Genomic DNA, 16,378 nt, shown 5'->3' with positions numbered 1-16,378 from the left:
TTTTTCTTTTTTTTTTTTTCCTTTTTTTTTTTTTTTTTTTGGTTTTTGGGCCACACCTGTTAGACGCTCAGGGGTTACTCCTGGCTATGCGCTCAGAAATCGCCCCTGGCTTGGGGGGACCATATGGGACACCGGGGGATCGAACCGCGGTCCTTCCTTGGCTAGCGCTTGCAAGGCAGACACCTTACCTCTAGCGCCACCTTCCCGGCCCGAGTGTGTTTTTCAAATGACCCTTTTTAGCCTGTGGAATACTATGCCATAAAAGGTAATGGAATAACTGGTTGTGTTTAGGGTGGGGGCAGTAAGGGGGTTGAGATTTGAGATTTTATTGATTTATTTGGTTTGGGAGTTACATCTGGTGGTTACTCCTGCCTCTACATTCAGGCATCATTTCTGGCAGGGCTCAGGGGACTATAATGAAAAAATACCCAGGTTGGCCACTTGCAAGACGAGTGCCTTCCTTTATCTTTACACTACCATTCTGTCCACGAGTTTTGAGCTTTATAAAATAAAGTGTTTAGGGTTTGGAGCAATAGCACAGCAGTAGAGTATTTGCCTTGTATGTGACTCACCCAGGATGAACGTGGGTTTTTTTTGTTTGTTTTTGGGCCACACCCGGCGTTGCTCAGGGGTTACTCCTGGCTGTCTGCTCAGAAATAGCTCCTGGCAGGCATGGGGGACCATATGGGACACCGGGATTCGAACCAACCACCTTTGGTCCTGGATCGGCTGCTTGCAAGGCAAACACCGCTGTGCTATCTCTCCGGGCCCGAACATGGGTTTTATCCCTGGCATCTCATCTGGTCCCTCGAGCCTGCCAGGAGTGATTTCTGAGTGCAGAGCCAAGAGTTACCCCTGAGCACCGCCGGGTGTGGCCCCAAAACAAACGAACAACCCCCCCCCCAAAAGTCATTAATTGTAGTGACTTTGACTCCATTTACTCGTTTGATCTTTGATTGCCCTTTACTTTGTTCTGAGGCAACAGCTTTGAAACCAGGGCTTCCCACAGGTGCTCTAACCCTGTATCACCTGTCTGGTCCTCTTCAGCCTCTTCAGAGCAGGGAAAATAGCCCTATGATCTCACCAATAGCATGAAAGCATCAGATTTCTGTTGATCAGGGTCCATCAGGACTGCAGAGCTGAGAGTTGACAGGAGTGCCCAGAAGTCTTTGCAGCTGAGGGCATCACTGGGAAGGGATTAGAAGAAACAGGCCTGTAGTGTGAAGAGGTCACCATGTTTAAATTAGGAGCTGCAGAATTATGAAACTTGTATGTGGCGTGAAAGGAGTTAAGGGGAACTCCCCCAAGCCATCCTGTGCATGGGACATCAGCCACTGAGACAAAGGTGGCTGAGTAGGGACAAATTGGGGGAGCCCAGACAGTGAGTGTTGAGATGAGGGAGTATGTTTGGGTTTGTCTGAGATGCTTGAGGGAATATCTAGTTGGGGGCACTGATGAGGGAGGGAGGAGATCCGACTTCAGAATTCAGAGAAGAGGGGCCAGAAGTGAAAATATGGGGCCCCTGCAATTATGGGTGGTAGGTGGACTGAATACTTGGGGACTGTCACTCCTCAAGGTAAAGGGATGGGGTTGTGGTGCTGTGGTGGGCATCTGTGTGGATTCACTTGGCAAGTGGTACTTCAAAGTGCTGTAGGTGTTAGGGAGGGAGAGGGTGGGGTCTGAAATGGGTAAGGGAGGATTGCAGAGCCTTTTTGGCTTCCTACCTGCTGCCTCAGATCTCTGGGCCTCAGAACCCTGGAGGAAGGACTGGGAGGGAAGCCTGCTAGTGCAAAAGCTGAGAGGCTCATTTCTGCTGATGATTCGCGACTTCCTGTGAGCGTATGGGAGGATCTGGGGTCTGTGATGGGGTGCGGTGAGAAACACTGGGTTGGCTTAGGAGATCTGTAACACCAAATAGCACTGAGAGTTGGGATTTTTGTGAACTGAGTTAAACAAGAATGAAAGGCCGAATCGAATCAATTCTCCTTTCTGGGACTGATTCATAGGGCAAAATTAACCTTTTTTGTCAAAATAACATTTTAAGCATTGCAAGGCCTTAAGTCTCTCCACAGTTGCTCAGCTTTTTCATCGTGGGTGTAGGACACAGCCATAGAGACCCCAGCAGCAGATGGCATGGGACTCAGAGAGAGGGAAAATAATCACTACTGAGGGGGAGCTCTGGTTCCCCAGAAAGAAGGGGCCTTCCAGCCCTGGAAACCTAGAAACAACAGGAGGGAGATCACCTCAGTCTGCCCTCTGGAGGCCACCAGCTCCTTCCTGTTCCCACAATGGTGGGCTGGGAAGAAGTGGACTCAGGTGTAGACAGGCAGCACTTACTTTGCTGAAGTGGCAGAGAAGAATATTTCTTGGCAGTGGTGATGGTAAGAGACAGGAATTAATTCTCTAAGGAAATGCCATGGTTATTGGGATTTTTTTTTTTTATGAACAACTCCTATTTCTCGCAATTGAGAGAGGAGAGGGAGGGGGAGAAGGAAGAGAGAGCAAAGAAAGTTTAACTCTGAGAGGCAGATTTGTTGAGAAAGGTTATAAATACTCTCTTGCTTTTGTTTTTAGGCCAATCCAGCAGTGCTCAGGGCCATACATGGTGTTGGGGATTGAACCCGAGTAGCTATATGCGAGACAAGCACTATAACCCCTGTACTATCTCTCTGGCCCATCAGTACTCTTATTTTACTCTTATTTTTATTTGGGTGCCTAGCAGTACTCACGTTTCTCTGATGCCCCTCCAATACTCAAGACAAGTGTGATCACCAGATCAGAGCTCAGACAGGAGGGTGCAGTGTTGCTTTGACCTTGTGGTGCTGGGGCTACTTTGGGGAGGCTCCAGAGCCACTGCCCATTAATGCTTAGAGTGGATCAGGCCTTGAGCACCAGGGTTTGAACTCATTCACAGTACTGAAGCTGTCCTAGTGTTGGAAATACTCTTACCAGGAGGCTTAAGACCAGAGACCTTAAGTCTCAGAGGCACTATTATTCCCTCTTCCCCCCCACTCCCCTCCCCCTCCCTCCCCCTCTCCCCTTCCCCTCCCTCCCCCTCTCCCCTCCCCCTCTCCTCCCCCCTCTCCCCTCCCCCTCTCCTCCCCCCTCTCCCCTCTCCCTCTCCTCCCCCCTCCCCTCCCCTCTACCCCTCCCTCCCCTTCTCCCCTCCCCCTCCCCCTTCCCCTCTCCCTCCCTCTCTCCCTCCCCTCTCTCCGTCTCTATCTTCCTGCATTTTTGGTACAATTTGATTTCACATGACAGCTTCATTTCAAACCATCCACTGGACATTAAATATCTTCCAGATTGTCTTTTAGATACTGAAACCCAGTTCAGGCAAGTCAAAGGAGGGTGATGTCTCTGGATACTGGGAGGAGGGGCAGGCTAAGGAAGGGGGTCACAGGTTATAGTACCCCATCCCTGTTACCAGGTGGGATGGGCGAGGAAGGATGTTTGAAGTGGCCCTTACAGTGTCAGTATTAGATCTGAATTCAGTTCAGAAATTGTATTTTTTTTTTGTTTTTGGTTTTTGGGTCACACCTGGCGTTGCTCAGGGGTTACTCCTGGCTATCTGCTCAGAAATAGCTCCTGGCAGGCACGGGGGACCATATGGGACACCAGGATTCGAACCAACCACCTTTGGTCCTGGATCGGCTGCTCGCAAGGCAAACGCTGCTGTGCTATTTCTCCGGGCCCCAGAAATAGTATTCTTGAAGAGCACACAGTCCACTTCTTTGTCAAAGTCTTATTGGGATATCATCATCATCATCTTCTTCTTCCTCTTCTTTTTCTTCTTCCTTCTCTTCTTCCTTCTCCTTCATCATCACCATCAAAGGAAAATCCTGTGCCATCTGTTGGGAACATTTTTGGAGATACGTTGGCAGGTATGTGAAGGCCAAGACCTTTGGTTGGCTCCTGCTTTTTTTGCACATTTAGTGTGGTTTTTGCTATGCTGGGTTCTAAATCCAGAATCTTACATGTGGAAAGAAAGTCCTTTCTTGCAGACCTAGGCCCTGGGGTGTTGTCTCCATTTTTTCAGATCTCTTGCTTTAGAAAACAAGAGGTGGTCTGCAGAGGAATCCCCCTAACCTCATGTAATATTGCTGTCCCTGTTTGCATCCTTATCTGTCCAGGAATGTAATAGCTTCCCAAAAAAAATTTATGGTCATTATTGAAACTCTGCTGAAGCACACATGTGTGGAAGTAACATCTTTCCAGCTGATAAGGCTTGATCGAATTAGATGGAGGCATGGAAAGGTGTTTTGTTTTCAAAATTTTAATTTTGAATTTTAATTGTGTATGCGTGTGTCTATATATAGGCATATATTTGCAAATCTTTGGTTCTTAGAACTGTTTATTGCTGTGTGTTCCTAATTTCCTCTCTATCCACAGTGTCTTAAATCCCATTTGTTCCCTTTCATCTGAGGACTGTGATTTTGCTTCTGTCATGGCACTGTTTTATTTTCACTTTGCAATCGAGTATGTAGAATGGAGGCTTTATTAAAGCAATGACATGTCAATCACTGGAGCCTGGATTCCACCCTCTCTGCTCCCCCACCTTCTGCCTTCATGGGAAAATAAATAAATTAGATACAGGAAGATGCCTACTTTGAGGATGTTCTGCACTTCTGACTTTCTGCCCAGTTCCGGGAAGGAGGGCATGAGAATCCCCCTCTGCAGCATCAGGGTATTGGGAAGTTCTGCCTGTTCCCTGATTGGAGTCCACCAACCTGTCTTCCTTCTTCCTTCTTCCTCCTGCTGTGTCCTGCCAGTTTGTTCTCTTGAAACTCCTTAATGCAGCATTTGTGCGAAAAGGAGTTTATTGGATGGGGCTGATCGTGTGTGTGTGTGTGTGTGTGTGTGTGTGTGTGTGTGTGTGTGTGTGTGTGTGTGTGTCTGTCTGTCTGTCTGTCTGTCTGTCTGTCTGACTGTCCTGGCTCTGCCCTTCACCTCTTTTTTGTTTATTTTTAATAATTTTTAATCGAATTACTGTGAAATGTAGTTACAAAATTGTGACTGAGTTTCAGTCATACAATGTCCAATACCCTTTACCAGGGCACATTTCCCACCATCAATGTCTCCAGTTTGCTTCCCACCTTCCTTTTACCTTCTGCCCTGTACATCTCTATGGCAGATACCCGCCCCTCTCTGTCTCTCTGTCTCTTTTTGTCTCTCCCATTCCCCTCATTCTCTCCCTTTTCGTTTCCCTTCCTTTTTTCCTTTTAGTCATCATGGTTTGCAGAATTGTTACTGAAGGTGTATCTTACTTTACCTCCTTTCAGCACCCAGTTCCTGTCCAGAGTGATTATTTCCAACTGTTATTGTCAGAGTGGTCCCTTCTCTACCCCAACCTCTCAAACTGGGACTTGCCTCTCCTTCTAGAAAGATCACTTGGTTGCTGCCTCCATTTCTGTTGGTCCTAAAATGCCTGGTGCCAGCTAAAGGAGTACATTCCCCACATGCAATCCCCTCATCCTTCTTGCCTGATTGAAGAGTCTGTATTCAGTTAAGTCCAACAACCATTTTTCTTCCAATAGTCTAGCTAATGAAAAAATCCAGAGAGACTTCATGTCATGAATTGTGTTTTAATAAAAGTGGTAATTCAAAACACCTGTTTAACTCGTGGCTTTCAATTCTAATCAAAACCCTGTTAATTTTTTGCTTGGGATATTTCTGATGTTTTTCTCCCCATTTTTACTTTTTCTTTAAAAAAAAAAAGGCTACCCAGCCGTTGGATTGAAATTTGATTCTTCTTAGCAAAACTGCCAGTTTTAATTAAGTTTGAAAATTGAAATACAGCTGGAAGTTGGAGGAAATTTAGCACAGTAATTTCCTTCACATGCGCTGCGTGTTCCAAGGACGAGACTGGGAATTTGTACCGATAAAGATATTACATGGCTAATTGTTGCTGCTTCTGTGAATTAAATGCAACTTTTTAGTTGGGTTGGTGTGCATACAAATTCTTTTATGCATGTTAAAGGGAGGTGAACGCTAAAAAAAAAGGTTCATTTTAAAGTTATGACTATATTTTTTATTAAATAGTGAAAATCACCCATTAAAGGTTTGCAATTTCGAAAATTAAAGGCGTTTTGTGTGGGGAAAATTGCACTCTTATTTTTGGAGTTTTTTTGCTTTTGTTCGGAAGCTACCCCGGCAGTGCTTGGTCATAGAAGGGACACCCTTCAGTACTTTAGGCTGTCTCTGGCTCTGTACTCACATTTTACAGAAATACTAGTGTAATTCTCCTTACCTTATGTGAGGGGCCACATTCTGTGTTCTTACTAGTTTGTATTGTCCACTTACTTTCCTGCTCATTTCCAAGTCAATTAGGATTTGATCAAAGACTGGGGTTCTCCATTACTGTGCTTTAAAGCTTTTTTGGGGGGGGCAGATAGGGGACACAGCTGGCAATGTCGAGGGACTAATCCTTGTTGTATGCTCAGGGATCACTCCCAGCAGTGCTCAGCAGCTCATATGGGATGCTGGGTATTGAACTCATTTTGGCCGCTTGTAAGGCAGCCACTTTACCCATTGTGCAGTCTCTCTAGCATCTGTTTTCAAGTTTATCTCCCAGATTCTTGGATGGAGAAATGAAGAGAAACTATTTTTTAATCTTTGAATTAAAAAGCATTTTAAAAACTATACTTGATTTCTCACAAGTATAAAGCTATTTGAGGGACCAACTAGAGGGGTTTGATTTAATTTTTAGTACTTTTCCAGGGTGACATCCAATAGCCCATAGATCTCTGTATAGAGTTGGCCATCAGACTCAGGGCCTTGCCCCGACTGACGTAGCATCTGCACTGTGTCCCCAGCCTGCAGGGGGACCTGTCTAGGGATAAAAGCTGCTGCTGACCTCATTGTATTTTAGGTCTCTTTTCTGTAATTTTTTCTTTTTTTATTATGGTTTTTGACCCATACCTGGCTATGCTTCAGGGTTTATACTTGGCTCTGTGCTCAGGGAGTCACTCTTGATAGTTGGAGGGCTACCCATAGAGCCAGAAATCAAACTAGGGTCACCAGCATGCAAGGTAAGCACTTTGCTCACTATACTCTCTCTCTAGCCCTGTCTTTTATTTCCTTTTAGTCTCAGTTGACCTGTATTTGCTATTTATCACCTAATCTATATGCTTTCTACTTTTATCTCTGATGTCTTTTATTTACTGGATGACTTGTCTTGAGGGCACCACTCTCCTGGCATGTCTAGTCATGAGTATTTGATTTTCATATCGGTAGACTCTAGCCAGTTTGATTTATTTGTTTTGTTACTGTTTAAAAGGCTGAACATCTAGTTCAGCACTTCTAGCTATATATAGGATGGCCTCAAGAATATACCTTTTGTCAAACCTACCTAAATACCTTATAGTAGGTTCAAGCATATTTTCAGAATAGTGCTAGCAAAAATACCTCATTCATTTAATCAGTATTGAGGGATTGTGATTTTCAATACTGCTAATGATAGTTCTATCTTTGGTATAATTTTATCACCAAGCCCACCACTAGGGTATCCTCTTTCCTCCTTCCTCACAATCCTTGTAAACTCTGCTCTGTGGACCAACTTTCCAGTTCTATTGTCTTTGGCCATTTGTTACTTCCTTACTGCATCTTTAAATCCCATATCTGAGTGAGTGAGTGAGAGAGGGAGAGAGAGGAGAGAGAGACCATTCTATATTTTTTCCTTCTGATTTACTTTACTCAGTATAATACCCCTTCCTTCTACTTATAAAATGGCAGATTCATGATTTTGTTTAAACCTATATATATATATATATATGTATATATATATATATAGGTTCAGAGATCTACGACAGCCAGTAGGATGCTTGTCTTGCATGTCAACCCCAATTCCATCCTGGGCATAACGTATTTTCCCTTGCGCAAAGTCAGGAGTGATCCCTGAGCACAGAGCTATCTATGTGCTCAAAAAATGAAGAATAGGAATAAAAAGTTAAAAATAAAGAAAATATGGGTAGTTCTAAAAAAATCTTATTTGGGTAGATTACTTCCCATCTTTCAGAAAAGCTGCAATAATTTTGTAAGCTATCACAGTTTTTTGTTTTTTATTTTGTTTTGGGGTCACACCCAACAGTAATCAGGGGCTTTCTCTCAACTCTGCATTCAGATCATTCAATCACTCCTGATTGGGTTCAGGGGATCATATGGATGCCAGGGATTAAACCTAGATCTGCCACATACAAGGCAAGCAAGCACCCTACTCACTGTACAATTACTCCAGCCCCACGTTATCACAGTGTTTACATCTAAGGTTCAGGCAAATCCATTTCAAAGAACTCTCCTCCCAGCAAAGATGTATCACAAAATTTCTTGTTATTGAATGTTGACTAACAATATAATTTTTGGATTTTAGTTTTCCCTTTTAGAAGTTGATCCTCAGGACTGGAGAATTAGTATTGAGGCTAAGGCACTTGGGTTACCAATCCCAGTTGGATCCATGACACTGGAGATAGTCCCCTATACTCCTCCAGGGATCATTCTTGAGCACACAGACAGGAATAGCCCCTGAGCATTGCTGGGTGTGACCCCCACCTAACCCATAAATAACTTAAACCCTGATTACCAGGGAAATGGTAATTAACAATTACTAAAATATTTATCTTAAAAAACGGGGAGATGGGATCAAGAGAAAGTAGAAGAAAAGGGAGGTAGGATGTGAGGCACTGTGCTGGCCTTTTCCTGGTCCTACCTTTCAGTTCATGCTCAGTGTGGAACAATGTAGGACACACTTTAAGGATAATGAAAACAGGAAGTCGGGAAGCTGATTATCTGCAGAGAGAGGAGAGAGGAGTTTAGTGAAAGGGGTAAAAGTTTAGGTTACATTAACCAAAAACTGAACATAATTGGGATTCATAAAGAAAAGATTATTCAAAAGAAAGGGACAGCGTAGTCGAGATCATTTAGTATATTGTACCTTGTTCCTAACCTTATTTTATATCAGCTAAGGATTATATATATTCCTTATATATAGTTCTATATGTATGAAAATCTAATGCATTTTATTCTAGTTATATTTATTTTTAGCAAGTACAGTTCTCCAGAAAGATGAAGCCTGCTTCAAAATGTGGGTTTCTTCTGATAAGGGACCCCCCTCCTGAAGCCCCAGTGGGGATCATTAGTGCAAACTACACTGTCATCCCTGGTCCCTGTGGGCACTTTTGGAAGACGAAAGATGAGAAAGAGCCAACCAAATTTCAGAGCACTGGCTCTCCATAGGACACATTTTCCAGAGATGTGTTTTATTTACATATGCAATTCAGAGCTGTCTTCACATTCATTTTCCAGCGATCCACTCAGAGAGTTCTGTGAGCCCAAATCGTTTCAAAGGGTTCTTTGTGAGCACTTTTGTAAACAAGCGCTGTGCTTTCTGAGTGCCCGGGTATGTGCCTCGAGGCCCCATGTTCTGTGAGCATGTTTTGTGGGGTCTTAAGGAGGCAGCTTTTTCCTGCTGATGATCTGGTTTCCTCTCAGCAGCTCAATCAAACATGTGTGAAGTTTGCAATCTGGATGCTTCCTGCTCCTTCTTGACCTGCCTCTGAGGTACTTCTTGGATTTCATGGTTGATTCCCTCCAAACCCCTAGATTTTATGTTGACATGAAAAATAATTAATTGGGGACATATGAAAAATAATTAGTTTTGTAATGAGTCACTTGTTTTCATATGTTATCTGTTGGTCAGCACTAGATTCCTCTGTTCTTCAATTCTGGAATCTTATTTATAGATTGGGATAGGTGGAATTGCAGGTGAGCATATTTAAGAGTTAAAAAACAGCCAGCTAGCTGGAACAGGTGGTTAGACCTGGGTCTCCAGTCATGGCCACTTGCTTTCTGCTGTGCTATCCACCCACCCAGTGAGCTTCTTGTTTCCTACACATTGATTCTTTCTCCTCTCCCCAAATAGAAGTGCTCTGCTCCAAAGATTTTTAAATATTATGTGGCTCTTATTTATTGCTTAATAATAATACATCAGCCCTGGCGATTAAGACAACCACTCTGCCTTCAAACCTGATTCTGCAGTTTGAGTTGGGCTCTGCCCAGCAGTACTTCTGGTCTTACTCAGGTGACAGACAACCTTGGCCTGGAATCCACAGGGGTTGGTCATTGTCCTGTCACCCCCCCCCCACACACACCCCCCACACCATTACCACCACCTGCCTGCCTTTATCTTCCACCTGCCAAGGGTCTCCTTGTAGTTCTGTTGTCTTGGGGCTGTCACAGTAACGAAGTAGCAACATTCCATGCCTCATAAACATGCCTTTGTGAGGTGTGACACATGAGGGTATAGTATAGGGGGATGTGACATATGGAAATGTTAATCAGTGTGTGTGTGTGTGTGTGTGTGTGTGTGTGTTTGAAACCTGAGGAGTATTGGCCAACATCCTTGTGTTGGTTTTACATCTTTTGGAAAGTAACAATACTTTTTTTCAGTCCTGAAAGGAGGAAAGATGTCATTATTTAGGATGAGAGAAGTAGTGTCTGTCCTACGTAACATTTCTTTTTCTTTTTTTTTTTTAAATGCAATTTAATTTAGCCTCTATACTGCCACTCTGGCTAGCCAAGAACATTTCTTACTCATTTCGTTTCTGCTCTTTTTCTCCGTTTCCTTTTCATAGACTTCTCCACTGAGGAACCTGAGCACACACTGGCAGATAATTCACTTCCAGCATCTCCCAGACCCATTCCTCTTTCTCAGTCTCCCCAGGTCAGCATGGTTGCTGCTATAGCCATGAAGGCTCCAAGTCCCAGCAGTATTCTATCCCCTTGACTCTGAGTCCCCAGCCCCACACTCTGCCCCAGTCCCTGTCCTTGCACCGGATCCCATCCCCCGTGTGCAACAACTGAACCCACCTCCCACTCTGCCTTTGCAGCCTGGCACTCAGCCCATCAGCTAGTCCCTTGAAATCCTTCACTGCCATTTCCTGTATTTAATGGCACTTTCTTTTATCCAGGTCCAAGAAACTTCCCTCCTTCAAGCTCTGGCTCCCACACCTCATCCAGAACTAGTGATGAACAGTCTCAACAGTCACAATATTTCATGCTGGGAGATTTCTGATTGTGTTTTTAAGGAATAAACTTTATTGGTAAAGAGGTTTTAAATTTTTTTTTAATTTTAATTTTGAGCCATATCCAGCAGTGGTTGGGGTTTACTCCTGGTTTTGCACTCAAGAATCACTTCTGGTAGGCTCAGGAAACCATTTGAGATGCTGGAGATTGAATCTAGGTTTGGCCATTTGTAAGGCAAGTGCCTTGATTGCTGTACTATCACTCCAGACCCTTTAGGGGCATTTTAAACTCAGAACAAACCTAAAGGAAAAGAATCCACCTTTCCCCCACATCCATACATTGCATCCACAGACTACACTTATATACTGGTGTATCCATGTACTACCTCAGTGGTTCCTGTTACAAATGAGGATTTCTGGCTGACACATCACTTCATGTGACTCTGTCCTTGGTATTTGGTTTACCCTGTTTCATGCATTTTGTGGACTTTGACAAGTATATACAGATTCTGATCCACTAATAGAGCATCTTAGAGAATTTTCACTGCCTCACTCCACTATCCCTCCCACATTCCCCCATGCCAAAGACTGCTGGCTCTTCCCACTCATCTGACACATATTTTTGTTGGCTTCAATTTCGAAACTTTCATCTTAGTCTCCCTTTATAATGTAGACCTCTGGACAGCATGTGTATGTATATTTTAAAATCCCAATTAAAGGATAGTGCTTACAAATAATCAGATCTTTTCATTGGGGACCCATGGCACTCAGTTTAGAAGTTGCTTTCTAAAGGCAAATAAACTTGATTATTAAGAAAGAACTTTTTGTGGGGGGCCAGCGAGGTGGCGCTAGAGGTAAGGTGTCTGCCTTGCAAGTGCTAGCCAAGGAAGGAGCACGGTTTGATCCCCTGGCATCCCATATGGTCCCCCCAAGCCAGGGGCAATTTCTGAGTGCTTAGCCAGGAGTAACCCCGAGTATCAAACAGGTATGGTCTGAAAAACCAAAAAAAAAAAAAAAAAAAAGAAAAGAAAAGAAAAGAAAAAAGAAAGAAACAACTTTGTGGTGCTGGAGAGATAGTATTGAGGTAGGGTGTTTGCCTTGCATGCAAAAGACAGTGGTTTGAATCTGGGTACCCCATATGGTCCCCCGAGTCTGCCAGGAGCTATTTCTGAGTGTAGAGCCAGGAGTAACCTCTGAGCACTGCTGGATGTGAAAGAAAAAGGAAGGAAGGAAGGAAGGAAGGAAGGAAGGAAGGAAGGAAGGAAGGAAGGAAGGAAGGAAGGAAGGAAGGAAGGAGAAAGAAGGAAGGAGAAAGAAGGAAGGAAGGAAGGAAGAAAGGAAGAAAGAAAGAAAGAAAGGGAAAGGAAAGAAAGAAAGAAAGAAAGAAAGAAAGGGAAAGAAAGAGGGAGGGAAGGAACTTTTCATTCATTGGCCGAGTATAGATTAATTAGCATTTGGTTAAGTTAGAGCTATCTTTTTTACATCTTTTATAGTTGTATGTGCTTCTTCCTATAGGGTGTGCCTATAAATTCAAGCAAACATCTATACACTTAAAATATTTAAAACCAAAAAGACAAAACTGCATTTCAACTGAGAGATGTACAGATTGGAGTTTTAGAAAAGAAGACTACAGTGATTCCTTAGGGTCTCATCTCAGATAACCCTCTATTACATAGTGCCACAGAGACAGTACAGGATTAAAGTGCTGCCTTGCTTATGGCTGACCCTGGTTTGATATCCACTAGCACACAGCCCATGAGCATTCCAGAGTGTAACCCTAGAGGCCCTTTAGCACTGGGGTCACAATCCCTGGACCACAGGGCCTGAGCAGCACTGCCTAGTACCAAGTTCCTGGCCTGGCTGGCTGAGAATTGCTGGGAAGGGCCCTGATCTCCTGAGTATTGCTTGGGAGATCCAAACAAGAGAAGAAAAATGTGATAATCACCTAATTTGTCTTCTAAATCTAGACTTTGTAAAGAGGCTGTTTAATCATAATAAATAAACAAGCCAATGAGTGCCAGACAGGTTAGCAGCAGTGTTAGGGCACACATGCAGAATATGTTTTGACTGTAAAGAGCTGTTGGTCTTGCTAATTCAGTTCCCGGCTTTATGAAACGTTTCCAGGACACAAAGTTGTGGATGGTTCATGGTGTGGTATCAAGAAGGACTGAGGAGGACTCAGGAACTCTCCTACTCTCCTGACTCAGACCCCATCTTTCTTGGGGCTTCTCTGCCGATCTCCCCAGAGTTCAACATAGCATCCTCTGAATTGCTCCCTGTGCCAAATGATGAGAAGAGCATTCTGGTTTTCTTCCTGCTTTACTAGCTCAAGAGGCAGAGCTAGGATCTTTTTTTTTTTTTTTATGCTGTGGGTGACATAAAATAAAAGAAGCAGAAAATTGAATACGTACACATAAAGTGGATCAGTGCATTTTATTAGGTAGCCATCAGCTCCTTAAGAATTTTTCTTGAATTACTTTGAGTAATCAGATGGTATTTTTTTCTTTTTAAAATTGATATTCTTGTCGTGTATTTATGTGGGTATAAGACAAGAGGCAATGAAACGCAATGGCGAAGCGCCCGAGTTCTTGAGTTGCACTGCCCAGGTGAATTGAATCAGAAGGCACTTTGTGAAGGTCATTATGACCTGAGACCAGTCTTGTCACCACTCAGCCCCATTTTTCTTCAGTAAAGACCAACTAACAGGATGGATAATAGTTATATCCATTACCAGAGTTGGTTTGATTTGATTGCAAGTGCCTAGAACTGAACCCATACATACATACAAGACAACTATTCTGCCCCTGATCATATCCCCAGGCCCACACAGAAAAATTAAAGAAAAACATGAAGGAGATGGTGAAGCAATGAGAAGTACATTTTCGCTGGTAAAAAAAAAAAAAAAGATACACAAAGAATATAAAATTAAAAAATGAACTGTTAGTTTCTAAAAGTAAGAGTTATTTTTTCTTCTTCTTCTTGACATCTTGACTACTTAGTTATAGATTAAAACAAGAATATTTGGGTTTTGGTTTGCTTTGTTTGGTTTGGAACCACACCTGGCAGTGCTCAGGGCTTACTTTTGGCTTTGCACTCAGGGATAACTTCTGGTTGAATAAGGTAAATGCCCTGATAGTGCCTGCTGTACTATCTCTCCCATCCCAAAGCAAAATTTATGTCCTATTTCCTTTCCTTCCCTCTGCCCCCATAATTTTTCTTTAAGCCTCGGGGATTCATTCATTCAACCCCAAACCAGACATAGAAGTGCTACGGTTATTAGCGTGAACATGTGTTCCAGGCTTTTTGCTCATGGAAAAGAACAGATGTCACTACTAACCTAATGAGTAAGCCAGAAATATGCACTTGATAAGATATAAAATGTGTTTGTGGCTTTAAGAACTGCAAACAAAGTTGGACCAAGTTGTCACTTTAGTAAGCAGTAGACAGATTATTAGGTAGAAAGTAATGGCAGATGTGCTATACTTAAAAAATGTTTCAGGGGATTGCCTTTTTAAAAACTTTTTTTATTTTATTGTAACAATTGTGATGTACAGAGTCCTTCATAGTTAAATTTCAGATATACAATGAATCAGGGCCCTTCCCACCACCAATGTCAACCTCTTTCCACCAATGGACCCAGAGTGCATCCTATCCCACCACCCTTTGTCCCCTGGCCTGCCAGTGTAACAGGTCCCTTTGAGTTTAGCTTGTTAGGCTTTTAATTCTAAAATAATTTCAGATATATAAAATAGAATCTCCCCCAGTTCCCACACAATTAAAGAATTCCCATATACCATGGATTCAGATGTTGACCTTGAACCCATGAGAGAACCAACTCTTCTTCTCTTCCCTCTTTTACAGCTTTTCTTTCTCATCTTGAATTACATGCCACATCTGGTTGACATGTCTCTCTAGTTCCCTTTATTCTAACCCAGATTTTTATACACTCTGGTGAAGAATGCTTATTTTGTGGAGTCTTCTCAACTGGGGTTGGACTCCTGGTGATCAGAGAGATGTGGCTCATTTTCCATCTTAATGCTGGATGGATGCAATGCTGTATCTGCTTAGGGCAGCAGATGAGTGAAGCTGATTGATCCCATGAGTGATGGTGCTAATTTTGCTCTCATGTTCTATCGTTTTCTCCAATGCCAAGTGACTGCTTGGCACTTGGTCTGGAGTAAGTATTTTACAAGGAGAGAGATGAAAATATCCCTTCTCTCACCCTTCTGTTTGCTCATTCAATTTGCCAGTGATCACTAATTCTTGTCTGAAAATGATTACCATTACATTTACCATTACACTGAAAGTGTCCTTCCTTAAGTTTTTATCATGCCATCTAGATTTATAAGGAATAATGTCATCTTGTCCCCTATCTGTATCTCTCCTGATTTGTATTTGTATGAATCATAGGTCCTATGAGTTATACTCTTATTATTTTCACAAAACAAAGTCATTCCAAAAGTCACTTGGAAGAAGAGTTATTGCTGAAGCAAAGACTTTTTAACATTAATAACAAATGCAATTATGCACCCTGTGTGCTTTGATCTCCGGCGATGCTCCCTGAATCATGTGTGTTATTTGCTCCCTTTTGAGTGTCCTGCTGTATTATCCATCACTGTTTCCACCTTACTAGCCATTGGTAGCTCATTTCACATTACTAGCTCTTGGAAGAAAACAAAAAATTAAAACATCAGATGTTGCTTGAATCTGCTAGCTCATTGGGATAGACCAGTGGTCGGCAACCTTTTTTTTCAACTGAGCCAAATCTCGCCAAAACCACGATTGAAATTTATTTTGAGAGCCACACAGGGCGCGCACTGACCGAGGCTAGGAGCAGAGTCCTGATTCCTGGAGCGGCTGCCCGACACACAGAAGAGCCAAATTAAAAGTGTAAAGAGCCACATGTGGCTGACCACTGGGATAGACGATAGGGGAAGGTGAGAGGGCTCAGCCCCCAGACCCAGGGATGGAGAGATGGTGAGTGAAACCTCAGATCTGTAGAGCTTATCTGAACTTTACTGGGGCTTGTTGCTCCTCAAGTCAGGGCTGGTAGAACAGTATTTTGTTGCTGCTTCCCTTTTATTTCTTTATGCTATTCTTTCTGGCTCATTTCCGTGTTTTGCTGACAAATATATATTTGCTACTGTCTAAAAACAGAACACCAGAACATTAAGATCATTGCTGCAAAGTAAATATAACAGTTCTAGAAGCTGCTGACTTAATGGGCTTGTTGCCAAATCTCCATTTCATATGCTACATTGATCATTTCTACCCAGTTACATTGGTAATTCATTTAGTAATTCTGTATTTCAATTTAGAAGTAGCAACATGGAGTGTATTCTGAGTGGCTTCAAAGTTAGGCT

General features: G+C 42.9%; 1 protein-coding gene across 1 annotated transcript in view; it reads left to right on the top strand.

The window, feature by feature from the left end:
* PIP4K2A (phosphatidylinositol-5-phosphate 4-kinase type 2 alpha) overlaps window positions 1–16,378 on the top strand; it is a 161,303-nt gene that overhangs the window by 65,143 nt on the left and 79,782 nt on the right. The gene's annotated exons all lie outside the window — the stretch shown is intronic.

Source organism: Suncus etruscus, chromosome 7, assembly GCF_024139225.1.
Source record: "Suncus etruscus isolate mSunEtr1 chromosome 7, mSunEtr1.pri.cur, whole genome shotgun sequence".
NCBI lineage: Eukaryota > Metazoa > Chordata > Mammalia > Eulipotyphla > Soricidae > Suncus > Suncus etruscus.
The sequence above is the reverse complement of the archived record's forward strand: the minus strand, read 5'-3'. Positions and strand labels throughout refer to the sequence as shown.